This window comes from Atractosteus spatula, chromosome 3 (genome assembly GCF_055471065.1).
Source record: "Atractosteus spatula isolate fAtrSpa1 chromosome 3, fAtrSpa1.hap1, whole genome shotgun sequence".
Lineage (NCBI taxonomy): Eukaryota > Metazoa > Chordata > Actinopteri > Semionotiformes > Lepisosteidae > Atractosteus > Atractosteus spatula.
The window spans coordinates 46,398,575-46,415,638 of NC_142708.1; positions in this window are offsets into that span (position 1 = coordinate 46,398,575).

Consider the following 17,064-nt stretch of genomic DNA (forward strand, 5'->3'; position numbering starts at 1 on the left):
TTGGCAATGATGTGATGTTAGTTAAGGGACAATTGGGATACTTGGAATTAGGACAACTCAACAACACATCACAACTGAATGAGTCAATACTAGAACAGCAGCCAATGTCAGGAGGTGACCAGGTGGTGGTGATGGCGGTGATGATTTTCTAGTGCAGCCCTGGATGGCAGGATGTCCAGGACACCTTTTCACAACAAAGATACCAGTTTCCACGATAGCACATCTAAGCTGTGATACATCTTCAAAAGTTCTGGTCCAGCATGTTTCTGCAATGTTTCTGCAATGTTAATAATCAGGCTTCCAAGAAGGAGAAGCCTATAGGTGGATGTCGCACATTGGTGGTGGTGGAGGGGAGTCCCCATTACCTGTAAAGTGCTTTGAGTGGAGTGTCAAGAAAAACGCTATATAAGTGTAAGGAATTATTATAGGGATTGCAAGGAATTGTTAATGGTTTGAAATCGAGGAAAACTATTCGAATTGAATTATTATGTGTTAAAACTTTTGAAACTGCTGCCCAGAAGTCACTGTGTTTAATGGTAAGCACACTCAGAGCTCATTGTGATTTTTGTATATCTTTCTCCTGATTTATGCTTTTCTATGGTTGTTGAGTTGTGTTGCTTCTTGGTCCTCTTAGTTAAATCTTTGCTTGAAATCCACTGCCTAATTATGGGACCTTACAGAAATTGTTTTATTTAATCTGAAATCTTGTGGACAGCTATTACTGAACACACACAGAGGCCAGTTAAACAACTGTGTGACTTGTCAAAATAATTTTGTTAACCCAAACTTATTTAGGTTTGTCCTACTAAAAGGGGGTAGATACTTATGCAATCGACATATTGCAGAGGTTCACCCCTGCAGTGATCTGCCCTAATAACCTCTGCCTTATCCATTTTAAGTCTCACTCTTTTTTCTTCCTTCTTTATAAAATGGAGGAGGTCCCCCATCTCTTCTTTTTACTTTATGTCCATTTAGTGGAAGCCTTTCACTCTCTCTCCTTCTCTGAGGCCTTAGCCACTTCCCTTCGCAAGCACCCGGCTCTCCACAATATTCTTTGCTATTTTTGCTGACATTTAATTTCTTTTTATCCTTTTATTATTTTATTCTTTTATTAAAAAAGTTACTTGTGAGCATTCAAGTTGTGATTAAAAATATTTGCTAAAAAATATGAATGTGTACAGTACACATTAGAAAGTCAACAAACTGGAACATTACTGGAAGATCTTGAATACCTTTACAAAGTAGTGTATACAGATAGAATGGGCATCGGATCCTTTATTTTTAACAGTTGTTACTTTGTTATATTGCATTCATGTACTATTTTGTTGCAACTTTCTGATATATTTCTCCCTCTGATGGAAAAACTTTGGACTGCATCAGTAACACCTAAGTAACTGATAATGAATGTCAGTTTTCAAAGGAACCGAATGTTTTCATCAGGTATGATACAGCAGACACCTCTGACAAATGTTTTAATATTTAAAGTCTGTTTGACTTAAAAGGTCAGACAGGGTTATCATTAATGTAGGCCAAGTTATGAATACTTTTTAGTGTACAAATATTTGTAAGGCATCTGGTCCTAATAATATAAGTTATTTCATTTTGAAGTTCTTTTCAAGAGAATTAGCTCCTCTGTGGCCACCAATTTTCCAGAATGCACACAATTCTTGTTGTACAAAAAATCTTCCCAATATTATATCCCTCCCTAAGAAAACTTGTCCAAGAAAACACAATGATTTTATGCCAGTTGCTTGTATGTCAATTTTTATTAAATCATTAGAGAGAATTTTGGTTCAGAATATTACTCAGCCTTTAAATGGTAAACTTGATCTGTATCAGTTTGCTTATAAACAAGGGAGCAGTACAAAAGATGCAGTAGTCACCCTCACTCATTTTATTTCAAAGCACTTAGACAGAAGCAAAACATTTGAAAGGGTAGTTTTTCTTGTCTTTTCGTCAGCCACTTAAACAGAGCTTTCAAACTGCTTACATTAGGAGTATTGTGTGGTCACATATCAACTCCTCCATCACAGAGTCCCTGGACCCCTTGCAGTTCGCCTACCAGAACAATAGATCAGTTGATGATGCTGTCTCCCTGGCTCTACATACAGCCTTGGAACGCCTGGACACTAAGAACTCGTATGTGAGAATGCTGTTTGTGGACTACAGTTCAGCATTCAATTCCATCATACCCAGTCAACTGGTGACAAAGCTCAGGGGATAAGGTCTGTGCAACTCTGTCTGCAACTGGCTGCTGGACTTTCTTATCGAGAGACCACAGGTGGTGTGGATAGGCAATAAAACATCAACACCACTCACCCTGAGCACTGGAACCTCACAAGGCTGCTGTCTGAGTCCAAGGTTGTACTCCCTGTTCACTCACGACAGCACAGCAAGACACAGCGACAACCGCATCATTAAGTTTGCAGATGACACAACTATAATAGGCCTGATCAGCGATGATGACGAGTCCACTTACAGGGATGAAGTCGTACAGCTGCTTAGGTGGTGTCATAACAATAACCTGGACTTGAACATAAATAAAATGAAGGAGCTAATAGTGGACTTTCGGAGACACAGGCCACACACTCACAGCCCACTCGGTATTGATGGAACGGAAGTGGAAACAGTCACCAGCTTTAGGTTTTTGGGAATTCACATCTCTAAAGATCTAACCTGGACTGTGAACACTGACTCTATCATGAAGAAGGCTCAGCAGCACCTTTATTTCCTGAGGTACCTCAAGCGATAGAGGATGCCAGTACCTGTGTTGGTGAACTTCTATCGCTGCACCATCGAGAACATCCTCACCAACGGGATCACTGTGTGGTACGGCAGCACCTCTTCTCGAGAGAGAAAGGCATTGCAGAGAATGGTCAATATGGCCTAGAAGATCATCGGCTGTGGTCTCAATGAGATTAAACAGCTCTATGAGGACCACTGCCATGGTAGAATTCTGGCCATCACAGAGGACAGTCACCAACCCGGGCATGAGCTCTTCACCCCACTGCCCTCAGGCAAGAGATATAAGAGCATACGGACACTTACCACTAGATTCTTCAATAGCTTCTATCCACAAGCAGTGAGATTGGCGAACACATTTAGCCATCCCCCTCGGACCACACCTACACCATTTACCTCATTATAATTTCTTATTTATTGCACATCTCCAATCATTGTTTACACGTCTGTATTGTTTACATTCAAACTGTCTACATGTTTACTTGTACATTGTCAACTGTTTGTTTGTATATTGTCTTGATGCACTGTTTGCACTTTGTGTTTTTACACTTGTTTTACAATCGAGAGACTTTCTGTAAGTAAGAATTCCATTGTACCAGTACATATACTGGTTACATATGGCAATAAAGTTCAAGTTCAAGTTGTATGTTCAGACTAGCTGTTAGTATCTCCCTAGATGCCTCACCCATATTCTGCATGGAATATCAACTCATGTTTTCAAACAGACATTTTGAGCCCCATTATGTAATCAAAATGAGACTCATAATCTCAGGGTAGTGAGTTCGTGTCCCATGTCGGGAGCCAGGTCCTCCATGTTGGAGGTTGGGCACAAGGCTAACAACCCTGTCCCATAAAAAAAACTAATGTTATGGTAACAGCAACAGGATGTTGCTGCCCCTACATGCCGGAAGGCATAATGGGCAAACGTCCACATCCATCAATCAAATTAATCAATAAATAAGTTCACAAGTGCAAGTGCAATCAGTGGATTATGTGGAAAAATGAAGTGGTAATGTGAAATGATATATGGGCTTAGTGTAATTGTTGGTGCAGTAAATTTATAGGGTTCTGCTGTAGTTGTGTGGATTCCTGTAGAAGTGGTGTGAAATGAATATGGGTTGATATCTATTATGTAATGTTATTTATTTTCAATTGAATGTTTACTTGTATTGTTTGTATGTTTTGTAAGTTTCCTTGCGTATAAAACATAGCTGCCTTGCTGCAAAACTAATATCTGAAATATCAGACAAGTATTCATATCATATTTCAATTCATATGTGTACTGAAAACTAACTTAATCTAACAAGTAAGTTATTACATTAATACAGTATATTTGTTTTAATCACCATATATAGTTTGAATGTGAAACCAGAATTCTTAAATATTTAGGGATTTTGTAATGTTCCTGGTCTCATGTTCTTACTGTAAAATATAAATATAAGGAACATGTATTCACTATTAATTTTTCTAGTTAAATAAACTAAATAAAATGTTTCAATATGTTTATTTTGTTGTACTTAAGTTGTAGATCCATAGCATACTGAATATCTGTTTTGTGTTTTGTGGGTTATTAAAGTACAGGTATCAGTAATTTACAGTGCTATCCTTTCACCACAATTCAGAAGCTGTGGAAATAATGTGAATTGAACATTTATTGGTTATTTACATTTAATATTGCTTTTGAAAATGTGAAACCAACAGAAACTGTTAAGGTCCCGTTAAACAGATAAATGTAGACTAAACTTGTTTTGAATTACAGTATATCTGCAGATGTCTGTGGCAAATAATTACTGAGCTAAGGTGCATGTGTCTTCTGGGGATTCTTTTCCTTGGAAACTGTCAAGGGACCTTCAGTACCATAGAAAGATACTTTCAAGTAATGTCTGCAGAATTGTAATTATTTTTTATTTAAAAATTGGCAAAAAAAACAGCTTTTCCAGTGAAGGTCACTTTCTAATTGTACATAGTTCACATGCAGTGAACATTATAAGGTATTGATCCTTTTAATGCTACATCAACAGCAACAAAAATAATAACATGCATGAAACTGCCTTTTCCATTCCAGTTTCATTTTCTTTCACAAACACATCCTGTTTACTCTTAGCCATGCTGTAAAAGGATATAGTCAGTAGCAAATGGCTATATGTAAACAGGAGATTTTCCTGTTCCTTCCTGAAACACATGAGAACTCCTTATAAATACAATTTAAACCAGTAACAGCCATAAAAAAATGCTGAAGTGATTTTCTTATTTTGTGAAAGGTGAAAAAAACATCAGAAAAGATCATTCCCTAATATATATGATCAGATCTTATGGAATAAAGTGATACGCTGTTAAATCTTCATATCTATGTCAAACATAAGGTTATAAATAAGAGAGGTTATTTACCAAGCTAGCTTATTTAGTTTCTAGTGTCTAACTGATATGATGATCTCATCCAGACATTTCACAAAAGCAGTGACAACATGGCTGGGTTACTTGGTCCAGATACCCACAGTATCATTAAACAATAGTTGTGTTATGCATATTACAATGAATATGTGTAACCTGTTTTATATACTTTCTACTTTTATGGACAATCCAAAACAGATTTACAGAAAGCTGTTATTTCAGTAACAGTTTTCATGTTATTGCTCCAACTAAAAGTGGAATTAATCAATCCCACATAATAATTAATTTATCATTAATCATTAACAGATGAATTCTAGTCATTGAGGGTGAGATGTAGTTTAGCCTTTGCAATCACTCCATGAGGCAAAACAACTCAATATGTCCACCTCCCACTTTTTATAAAGGGGGGCAGGCAGAGAAATGTGTGCAAGTGTGTGTGTAGGGGGAGGGGGGGAATAAATGTCATTTGGAAAGCAGAACATAGTAGCAAATAAATTCCAAGGAACATGTAATATAGCTTTTTGTAGCTAATGTTTCATCTAGCTTAGTGAAAATTAATTAAAGTGAATATACCATTAAACTAAACTGAAAGTTTAATTGATTAACAGAGCTTTCAAGTTTACAATATACTGTATAGTGATTAAAATGTTTTCAAAGAACCAGACAAGCTGAAAGCAAAACATAATGTTTAATTAAAAAAAACTGTATTGTTGTGTGCTGGGGGATGTACAGTACTTGTTAGAGTTAAATTATGACATAAATAGGGGAATTCTTTATCATTTAGCCAGTATAGGCCAATAACCAGGGTCACAACCATGGATAAAGATTGAAAACACAGCTTCACCACATACAGTAGATGTCTAAGGTTGGCTACCTGCTACACTGCAGTACATCTACATAGGATGGCTTAAGTAATTTGCAACATGTTAGGAACAGATCATTGCTGGTAACAATTCCAATGAAACCTGAACTTTAGCCAGCAGCCATATGACCCTGCAACTCACAACTAGCAACCCAATTAAACTAAGCAGTTATGAGTCTGATCAGTACCTGGTTGGGAGACCTCCTGGGAAAAACTAAGGTTGCTGTTGGAAGAGGTGTTAGTGGGGCCAGCAGGGGCTGCTCACCCTGCAGTCTTTGTGGGTTCTAATGCCCCAGTATAGTGACGGGGACAGTGTACTGTAAACAGGCGCCGTCCTTCGGATGAGACATAAAACCAAGGTCCTGAATCTCTGTGGTCATTAAAAATCCCAGGGCATTTCTCGAAAAGAGCAGGGGTGTTACCCTGCCACCCTTTACCAAGCATGGCTCCTAATAATCCTTCATTACTCATTGTCTTCATTACTCTGTTCTCCTCCCCACTGATAGCTGATGTGTGGTGAGTGTTCTGGAGCACTATGCATTTGGAATGGAAGAAGACTAATTTCAGACAAAAGATGAAAGTCATACAGAAAATAGATTTGACTCATTATGATGACTATTGGAACAATTAGATCAGTATTTGGGTCTCATGGCACCCTGGAGGCATGAAGAGCTGAGTAGAGTGCCACTTTGTCACACAGTTTCTCTGATTTATTCTTAGCAGGTACATACAGTAACTACTCTCTACACATCTACATAAAAACAGTTGGTCATGTACGTATAGAGCATATGTATACATGAGTTGCCAAATGAAAAACTTCCATTGCAAGTGAGAAAATACCTTTTCTACAACTATAGCACCAAATAAAAAGGAGAGTTGTTGAGGTTGAGAACCCTAATCCAGAATCTGGAAAAATACACATACTGTACATTGTTAGAAGTAAACCGCCTTCCACAAAGCCTGTGTAGTAATATGTATTAAATAACACCAATGAAGCAGCCTGTAATTAATAAAAAATATCAAAGTACTTTGTATAATCTGAACTAGTTCTTTAGCTAGACCTTGGTTCCTCCACACGAGCACTGGCAGACTGAAAAGAGCTCAACCACCACCACTAGGTCTCATTGAGGAGCAATATGGAATGATTGTTTTTTTTTTATTTTTAGCACTTCATCATCCCTTTAAGAGAAACTTCAATCAATGCTAGAACTACATTACAATCCAGGAAAAATCTGAGACAAAACATCCACTGTCCAACAACAAATTAATGGGTGTAGTTTGCAGGCTTGACATTGGTCCTTCATAGATCTAAGACAAATATTTATGTTATGTGTGCTGTATAGAACAGACTGCATTGGCTAAAATGCATGACCTTCAATTTGGCCAAGTAAAGCAGCAAGTTCTGCATAGAGGCCAAACATTTTCTAACGTATAACATGAGTGCAATATTATGTGGGAACAACAGGAAATATATTCTGTCATGTCAAAGTAGTGCATTTAATTTTCTGGCTGCCTGAAAAATGAGCTGTTGATCTGTATAGTGAAGTTTCAAGGAAAAGGTACAAAGCCTATCCCACCCTGAACTAGAACCTTTAAAAATCTTACAGCCCTCATGACTTCAATAGGCTACATGGTGTCAGCAAAAGTCGCCATTATAGTAGAAATTCTTGTAAACAGTTAATAGGATTACATTTTAGTGTTAGTGCCAGCAGCTGTATCACCCTGTAGCTCTCACCTGGCTACCCACTGAAGTTAAGCAGGGTTGAGCCTGGTCAGTACCTGGATGGAGGATACCTCCTGGGAAGCTATGGTTGCTGCTGGAAGTGGTGTTAGTGGAATCAGTGGGGGGCGTCCACCCTGCGGTCTGTGTGGGTCCTAATGCTCTGGTAAAGTGGCGGGGACACTATACTGTAGCGGGCGCCGTCTTTCGGATGAGATGTTAAACCGAGGTCCTGACTCTCAGTGGTCATTAAAGATCCCTGGGCATACTCTCTATAAGAGTAGGGAGTTATCCCAGTGTCTGGGCCAAATTTCCCCGCTCAGCCTTTACTGTGGCCTCCAAATTGTCCCCATGTATGATTGGCTAGCACTGGCTCTGACTGGTCCCCCGTCCAGGTTGTACCCTGCCTTGCTCTCGTTGCTTGCTGCATAGGCTCTGGCTTCCCGCGACACCGTATTGTATAAAGCAGTTTGGTAAATGACATGACATGACATTTTAGTACTCTTTGAAAGGTCAACAACACACAAGGTAGATCAGCAGATTCCATACAGCAATTCAGATTTCAATATTTTCATTTTCTCTGAAGGTATTGCCACCTGCAGGATACCCAGCCACTTAATTTCTTTTTGAGCAGATGTCATAACGGCAATTCTCCCCTCTGCTGCTCAATATGAGACAGAATATTTTTGATTTTCAAAGAGTGCCCAAGGCAACACACAATAAATTCCCACAGTCAACTTATCTGTGCATCAGAGAACCATGATAGTTCCTCCTGGTGAGTCATCACAGGAAAGTGTCTGCAGTTTCAGCCTACAAGTTAAGAAACTGCTTCTTTCTTTCTCTTGGTTTTAGGGTAGGGAGTATCTGGCTACATTGCTAATGAGTCATACTTTTCTGTGGTAACATTATGTAGCCATGAAAACTGCCTTAACCTGAAATTTAACTTAAAATTGAAAAGAAAACTGGCACTGAGTGCCACAGTGTCTTTATCAAACCACCATCCTGGCAGGGAGTCCCTGGCCAAATCCATAATTGTATGATTTTGTAGGCCAATCAAATGTCAGTACAGTATATCACATAAGCGAGGATTAAAGATAACAAAAAAGTAAAGTATAACAGTGCCCACCACAATGCACATGTGTCTACAATATTAGCAGACATATACATCATAAACCTGATAGGCCATATGTTATCATATTACACTGTATTACTTAATACTGGGCACATTGTACTCTTCATGCCATCAACAACACTGGTAATATATTAAAGCACATATTAATGACATAAAACACAACATAGTCAGCAAATAACATACCTCAGATTTTGCTTGCTATCTCTGTACTATAGAATCTAAACAGCACTCGGTGTGCGTTAGTCACCTGGGAACCTTCCCTTCTAAATTTTATTTGCCAAAAAAGAGCTTATGCCAGTTTTACATATAGTAATTATACTGTTTGTTTCTGGTGAAACAGACTTGAAGAAAAATCCCTCCAAAACCAACATCTTTAGTATATTTATTAGATTATAAAATGTTTAAAAATTATGAAATACTAAGAATCCCAACAGACCTCTAAGTTAGTCTTTCGGACTTTCTTCCCACGATTCTTAGCTCTGGTATGAAGAACTTTCAAATGTCTGAATTTATTTACAATTCCCTTGACCTGTTTGATGATAGAAATGAAATGTGAGAGTTGCAGTGAAGTGCAGAAGTACTGTATAGGACCTACACTCTGCACAGCAATCGAGGTAGCATAAGCTTCAGTAAATAGAATGTGCTTGCCCTTGTTTAAATCAAGATTCATCAGAAAGTCACAAATGGACTCTAAAGTGCACTGTAATGGAAAAGCAGTATGGGCCATGATGGATGAGCCACCATCTTATTTTTCTCTAAGATGATCTTTTCAGAATGGTATCAAGAAACACTGAAAAGGAAGGATTATACAAAATCTTAGAAAAGAAAAAAACACAATGAACAGATGCTGAATTCAGTAGTAAAGAAACATATATTGCATATTAACATAAACAGTCCCTTTTGTAATCAGCGAATAAAATTGTAATATAAAGCATATTACTTCTGCTATCATTTATGGTATGTTGTCAAATATAATTAAACATTAGTATGATTCATAATAAGTATAAGAAATTCCGCATTATTCTTATTACTTCTTTATTAATCAAGTCTGTTCTTTTACAATTGAAACATATTTCAAATTGTTTAAGTACAACAGTTTTTGTCAAGTAGTGTTAGCTGCCTGTGCTGAACAACAATTTTCATTGGAAGTAGTTTACATTACATAAATGAAAGATTTCTATGTCAATGACTATCATTGTTGTGGTAATTGACAAAGAACTCTGATCTCTGTGATTCACAAAGTTCTATCATTGTGAGATTGCAGATTGGAAAGTATGTCTAAATCATTGTATTTTGATGCCAAAAGCAACTTTCCAGAATTAATTACTCAAGTTTTGTTTTTGGTGACCAATGAACTTCGAATGATAACATATGGAGGCAGTGGAAGATGGGAAACAACATTTTTCCTTTTGATCTTAAAGGATGTCTGTCAGGACATAGTACAGGATAAGTGTAACAAGTATTCTGTATGCACACTCTTTTGTTCCAACATCTAAATTTTAATATTATTAATTTCAGGATAGTATGATTAGCAAACTACAGTATGTATGTATTCTACCCAAAACAGAAAGATCTTGGTTTATGAAAGAAATAAAAAGTCAATAAGAAGATCTAGCACATAAGCAAGTTCTTTTTTATTAGAAATGAAAAACTAAAAACAGTGTAGGGGCTCCATTTCTGCAGATCATAGTACAAGCCATAGTACTTTAAGAATTGATTCCTTTTGCAACAAAGTTTTGTATTTACAACAAAGCATTTACTGTATGTGATACTGCAAACATTTGGCAAAATGATTTGTGGTCAGACCAGAAAAAATGTTTCAGTTTAAATGCAAAGCATTTCATCTGGCACAAATACTGTACAACAGACTGCATCATCCAGACAACACCATTCATAATGTTTCTCATCAGCAGGGACTAGAAAACTTAAGACTGAAGGAAAATGGACAGAGCAAAATCCAGTCAAATACCAGATGAAATCCTGTTTCAGTCTTCTAAAGACTTAAACCCCTTTAATTGATTCTACTTTCAGCAGGGTAATGATCCAAAGAAGGCCAAAGCTACATGAGCCACTGGAGTGGCTTAAGGATAAGAAAGTGAAGGTCCTTGAGTGTTCTAGTCAAAGTCCAGACTAGAATCCTATTGAGAATGTGTGGAAAGACTTGAAAACTGTTGTCCATGTAAATGATCCCCAAGCAAACTGGAAAAAAGAATGGCCAATACTTGCTGCCAAAGGTGCTTCCACCAAATACTGAGTTCATGGGTCAGAATACTTATGCACACAACATATTTCATTTGTTCTTATTTTTTGCTAATACATACTGTACTGTAATCTATCTTACCATTAGAAGTATTCACTTTGAACATTCAGGTTTCGAATAAGCAATTTAAAAAAAGTTTTACAAAATCATATCTTTTTGTAATTTCACACAATGGAATCGGATTGAATGCATTTTTGCACAACACTGTAAAAAACTGCAGACAAATGAGGTTTTCTTTACCTTCTTTTTTACTTTCCTGATTTGTGAAAAGATCACAATCAATTTAATTAAATGACCACTGCATTTCTGAAAAAAACCCTAAAACTAACAAAGTAAAAACTAGCATATGTCCTGTGACATATGATAATTCTGCAGCTCAACCCTGTTTTCTCCCACACAAATGGATACTGGCAGGCTAGAAAGGACTTAGACAACCCCAACTCTCAGTAGGCACCTGTTTTATATATACAGTACATTGTTTTAAATAATGTATTTAATCACTTAGAAAATCAATTGAGAACTAATTCTCATTTACAGTGACTGGATAATACCCATTTTTTACAGCAGGACACTTTGCTTAATGGTACAACAGCCACATCCATCATGCCCACAACACTCCTGTCTGCAGTCCATAGTCCACACCTCTACTACACACTGCAGTTGGAATGTATAGATAATGACAGAAAGCAGATAACCTGTGATGTTTTCAGTGTTTTCTTCAAGCTTTAACTTAATACGTCACAATATCTTGTAGACTGAGATACATAATCATTAAAGGCTTAATATTTATTTTTTCCATTTGAATAAGCAACTGTATTGCCTCACATTTTGATATTTTACATTACATAATTACACTTTGTTTGTGCTGGAATATGTCATTTTTCCTTTTATGAAACACAGAGCAAACTAATCAATTAAAGTGATAACACCATGCAGAAGCAATTGAAAAATGATTGCACCTATTATGTCATCATTTGCTTAATAGTCGTAGAGTCTTGGCTCCCACATAGACACTTAGTTTTTTGTGTCTGGACACTATCCTGTAGCTATACAAAATAATTAGTCCTAAATCAAGCCATTTTGCTTTTTTACTGACAATACCAGTCTTTCATATTTTAAAGATGGGGCTTGGTTTCTGTGAACAAAATAGTTTATGCTGCACAGGCAATGCTATTGAGAAACATTTGATATTGCCAAAAAATACTTTTTACAGAAAACCTGTTTTACAGATGTGTAAAAAAAATAGCCTTTTGCATACATGAACTTAATTTGACCCTGCATTATCCTAAATTACCCTGGACAAGGAATTTTTGAATGTGGGAACTGAATAAAAATTGAAAAGAGGAAATAAAACTATTCTTGCCACATTACATACAGTCTTTCCACAGTGTACGTGTGTGTACTGTGTATATAGAGATATGTATTATACAGTATGTGTGGGACTGGGTGTATCATTTGGTTTGAACATGGTGTTGCTCATAACAGAGTCTTCAGTTTCAGATCTGTTCACTTTCGGCAGATCTGTTCTTATGGCCCAGAATGGCCCAGGAGAGTCCAAAAAACTCTAGAGTTCCAAAAACTACAGTCCAAAACTAAAATAATCCTGATTTCAACTGTCAAACTGCTGCACACATAAATGTCCCAGCACTATTGATAGAAATTCACAATAAGAGTCTGAAGTATTACGTATAGTGCACTTCTTGCACCCTTGGAGGTATATTTCACAGTAGGCTGATACTGATGAAAAAATGCAACATTGTCTGAAATCTGTAAATGCAGGCTTTTGTTGTGTGAGGAAGCTGTTGGTTGAGGATTGAGACATCAAAATTTAAACCAAACTGATAGCATACTAAGTATTGAAACTATGATTATCAGCTCCGCTTGTTTGGTCATGACATCTTGATATCAGAATCGACTCCCAAAAAACGTTCTCTTCTCTTAGTTTTGTCACACTAGGAGACCAATAGCAGTACTAGGGTAAAAGTAAACCGGAAGAAATGCAATATCAATATCAACTCAGTTATGGCCCTTGATCAAACTGGATGGGTAAGAATGTCTAGGAGGGAGCCCAGCTATATAGACCCAATTCAGACCCAAAATATATACGGCTCATCATGACCAGATTGCACAGTATACTACCATATACAGTATCTCTCAAGGCAACACCTGCAACACCTACAGTACCAGAGGTTTATTGTTCTTATCAGTCACATTTGTGTTCATGGAAAAGAAATCTTCCCAATCACAAGAGATAGCCAACGAATAAATGGTGCTGTGGGCTGATGTGCCCTTTTCATTTCCCAAGAACAATACACTTATGCTGGAGAGCATTTGTTAGTATACAAAGTTCCAAATAGTAAGAAGTAAGTAATTACGGTTTGTCTGAATGTACACAAAGAAGCCAATGAAGTACTTCAGCTGCATTCTGGATCAGCCACAAGACCTGGCCAGGAAACCACAGGACACTGATACTTTTGGGTCTAGGTCTATGCTTCAAGATTTCTGCAAGATGGCACAGGGTGTAGTTATCTGAGGAAATAAAGGCACCGTTTCTAGTGGAGGAGGTTTGGCAACAGCTACCACCAGAAGGCACCCCATCACATCATCTTTTGTACTCCCCCGGAAAGTCTATAAATAGGGGGAGCTTCTGCTCGGACTGGTTATTAGAGTAGGACTCTCAATAGGGTGCCCTGTTTCGCACCTGTTACCATTCAGGTTTCTCTCTTATTCCACGCTGTGTCTAAAAACTAAAGAAAAAACAACTCATTTGCCTACCCCTTGTGCCTAACCATCTTAAATACCCTCTGAAACCAGCTCTTTCATTAAAATATGGTACTATGTTCTGCTAAATGAAAATTAAATTCTCTTTAAACATATTTTGTCAGTATTGTATAAGGTTAAAGATACAATAAGTAACTTTGGAAATGTGTGTATTTTCTTGTGATTGTGTGCCCATGTATATACATTTACACAGATTTGGGTTTTTTTGTGTTTTATTTGTATGGAAAAAATCGTTGGCTGCAAGAAAGACAATCACCCATGATAGCTCATTCTCTGAATTGCAAATACTGGCAGCTGTTTATTTTGGCATGCTTTTCATGGGCAATGCCAAACTGATTTGCCTCCAGATTAGAGTGATAGAGTACAAACTGAAATGCTCTCACCCTTAACATGTATTTCAGAAAGTCTGAGAATTCAAATTTTAATACATTGTTTTTTCTTTCGTGTTTTGTGTCCCTCCCATCCATGGAAACCAAATCTGAACTGAAGGGTCTATATAACAATTTTTATTTTAATTCAGGATGTGCATTACATTAAGCCATGCACTAGACATCTTTTCCATGATTATGTAAATGTTTTATGCACACTCAATACAATGTTTAAGAGAGGGTGACTTATTCATGGAGAATTAAATTATATAATATTTTATTATCCAGAATTTAGACTCAAACTTGATTTAATTGTTAAAGTATTATAAATTATATCATAAGGAACTGCAGAAAGCAACTACTGTTTCATACAATGGAACCATTTGACAATAACATTTCTATTAAAATAATCTTCACAAAAGTAAGGTTTTCTGTTGCAACTTAAAACAATATATATGGTGTAAGCATGTGAACATGTAGTTCATACTTTGCAATAATTTCTATTTTTATTTTAATAACCATGTGAATAACTTGACGTGGGGTTCTGGTGAAATACAGTACTCCCTAAAAATCTAAGCATATAATTTAAATTAAACACAAATAACATTTGGCAGAATCTGTCAAGAACAAGAGTTGTCTATCCACAAAAAGGGAAACCACGTTTTTCTATTTTTATTCAAGCAAGGTGTCCTTCCACTTTATTCTTTAGAGATTTGTGATATCTCTTTTTTAATCTTGTTTTTTATTACAGTTCTTATAAATGACAGGGAAGTTAGATTCAATTAAGGGTATTACATTAGACACTTTTTCAGCAAGTCTGTCTAATATCATATTATAGATATTCTGGCTTGAAGTTAAGTATTTTATATTCAGTTCAGGAAAGAACCTGAGTTTTGTTAATGTAGCCACATATGAAATACAAAATGATGAGCATAAAATGAAACTTGTCACTTATAACAAATTGACATATTTAACAGGAAAATTAGTTTTTTTTGTAGAATGTACGTTGGTATTTAATTGAATAGACATGACATAGGTAAATTCATTGTGCTTATTAATATTTGTCATCACAATAGTTGACTGACAGGGGATCTATTGGGTCTAGTTTGAAAATCACAGCAGTAGCATGTGTGACCACTGCTGGAAGCAATACAAGCTGTACTTCTGTTATGTACTGTACACTCTAGGTTGCAGATGGTCGTGTGGGTGGGACTCTGTCCCATTCCTCTTGTACAGGCTGAACAAGCAGATACCTCACTGGTCTCTAAAACCACATCTTGTCCTAGCTCATTCCAAAAAAGCTGAACAGGACTCAAGTCTGATTAGAAGAATGTTCATGGTAAAATGATCACATTCTCATTTCACACATAACCTATTGTTACATAAGCATAATGTCATCACTTCGGGTTAAGCCCACAGGAAAGACAGCAAGAGGGGTCTCAGGACTTGGTGAATGCCACCATTATGGCCAGATTGCCATAAATCACTGCAAGTGGAGTTCTGCAGCAACGATAAACTCCTGCCCCGACCATCATACATCGATTTCTCCACTGATTTGTCTCTTGTAACACATCTGTTGCAACACTTCTGCACATCTGTGCCAATATTCACCAGGATTTTAAACAAAAATTATTGATTTAGTCCTGAAGAGGCTCTGGCTCCGCTGTGGTAAGCCTCTAACATACTAATGGCTGGAAGGAATTTTTCTTTTGATAAGCGGGACATATTTGGTTCTTTCTGTGATTTTCTTTCTTGATTTTCATCAGGAGTGAACATCAAAAAGGTTAAATGATCTTAACAGCTTGGCCCAGTCAACACATTCACTAATGAGGTGATTTAATGTTTCAAGTGAGTCATTTAGGGGTATTGCAGTCAGTCATAAATCAATTAATAAAAAAACCCCACCAAAAACATTGAATCATTATTCCAGACACTTTTGGTATTATTCCAGGTACTTTTGTTTTCTAAGAACAGATACCTGTATGTGTAGTGACTCTTCTGATGCTCATTGTAGTTTATAAATCTGCAATTAATTTTATGAATTTGGATAAACATCAGATTCGTTGGTTTTGTCTATATTTGTTCCAACTTACAAAAAAGAACAAACTACAGTGAACTATTTAAATTCCTTTTGCACTAGATAGGTTAAATGTCATTGGATTTACCTTTTTGCAGTCATTGGAGCATGAGGAAAACAGAAAATTCTTATGAAAAGTTTGTCATTTGCCCTTTCAATTTCAAATCAAGTTAATGTTCTTATCACAGCACTTTATTCTAAAGGGTTCCAGAGTTCAAAACACTGCAACTATATATTACTCTTTAGTCGCACACATGATTTTCCTACTCTTTCGTGGATTTTCTATAATAAACACATAATAAAATTGGGACAAGCAATATTTGACAAGACGTAAATATATATTCAGTATTTCAATGTATCATAGTACATTAACTGTCATGTGATACAACAGGTGCATAGTTGATGTAAGGTTGGCATACGCCCGACCATATGAGCATTTTTTATCCATATTCAGAAATGATCTAGTAGCACAAAGCATACTAAGTGCTATACATTAGACTACACAAAAGTATTCTGTTACAATAAAAACAAAGATGTTTTGATATTTTGTTTTCTTTAAAGAATGGTCTAGACTAAGTAATTGCTGAATTGATGCAAAGGACAAACAAGAAGCCTTACTAGCACTCTACAATTGCCCTCCTTGTTTTAAAAGTACTTTTTAAATTAAGGGCTTTTATTTACCCTTTATTTATGTAAACTTAAATGGGTTTTACTCCAGACATCAAATGGTT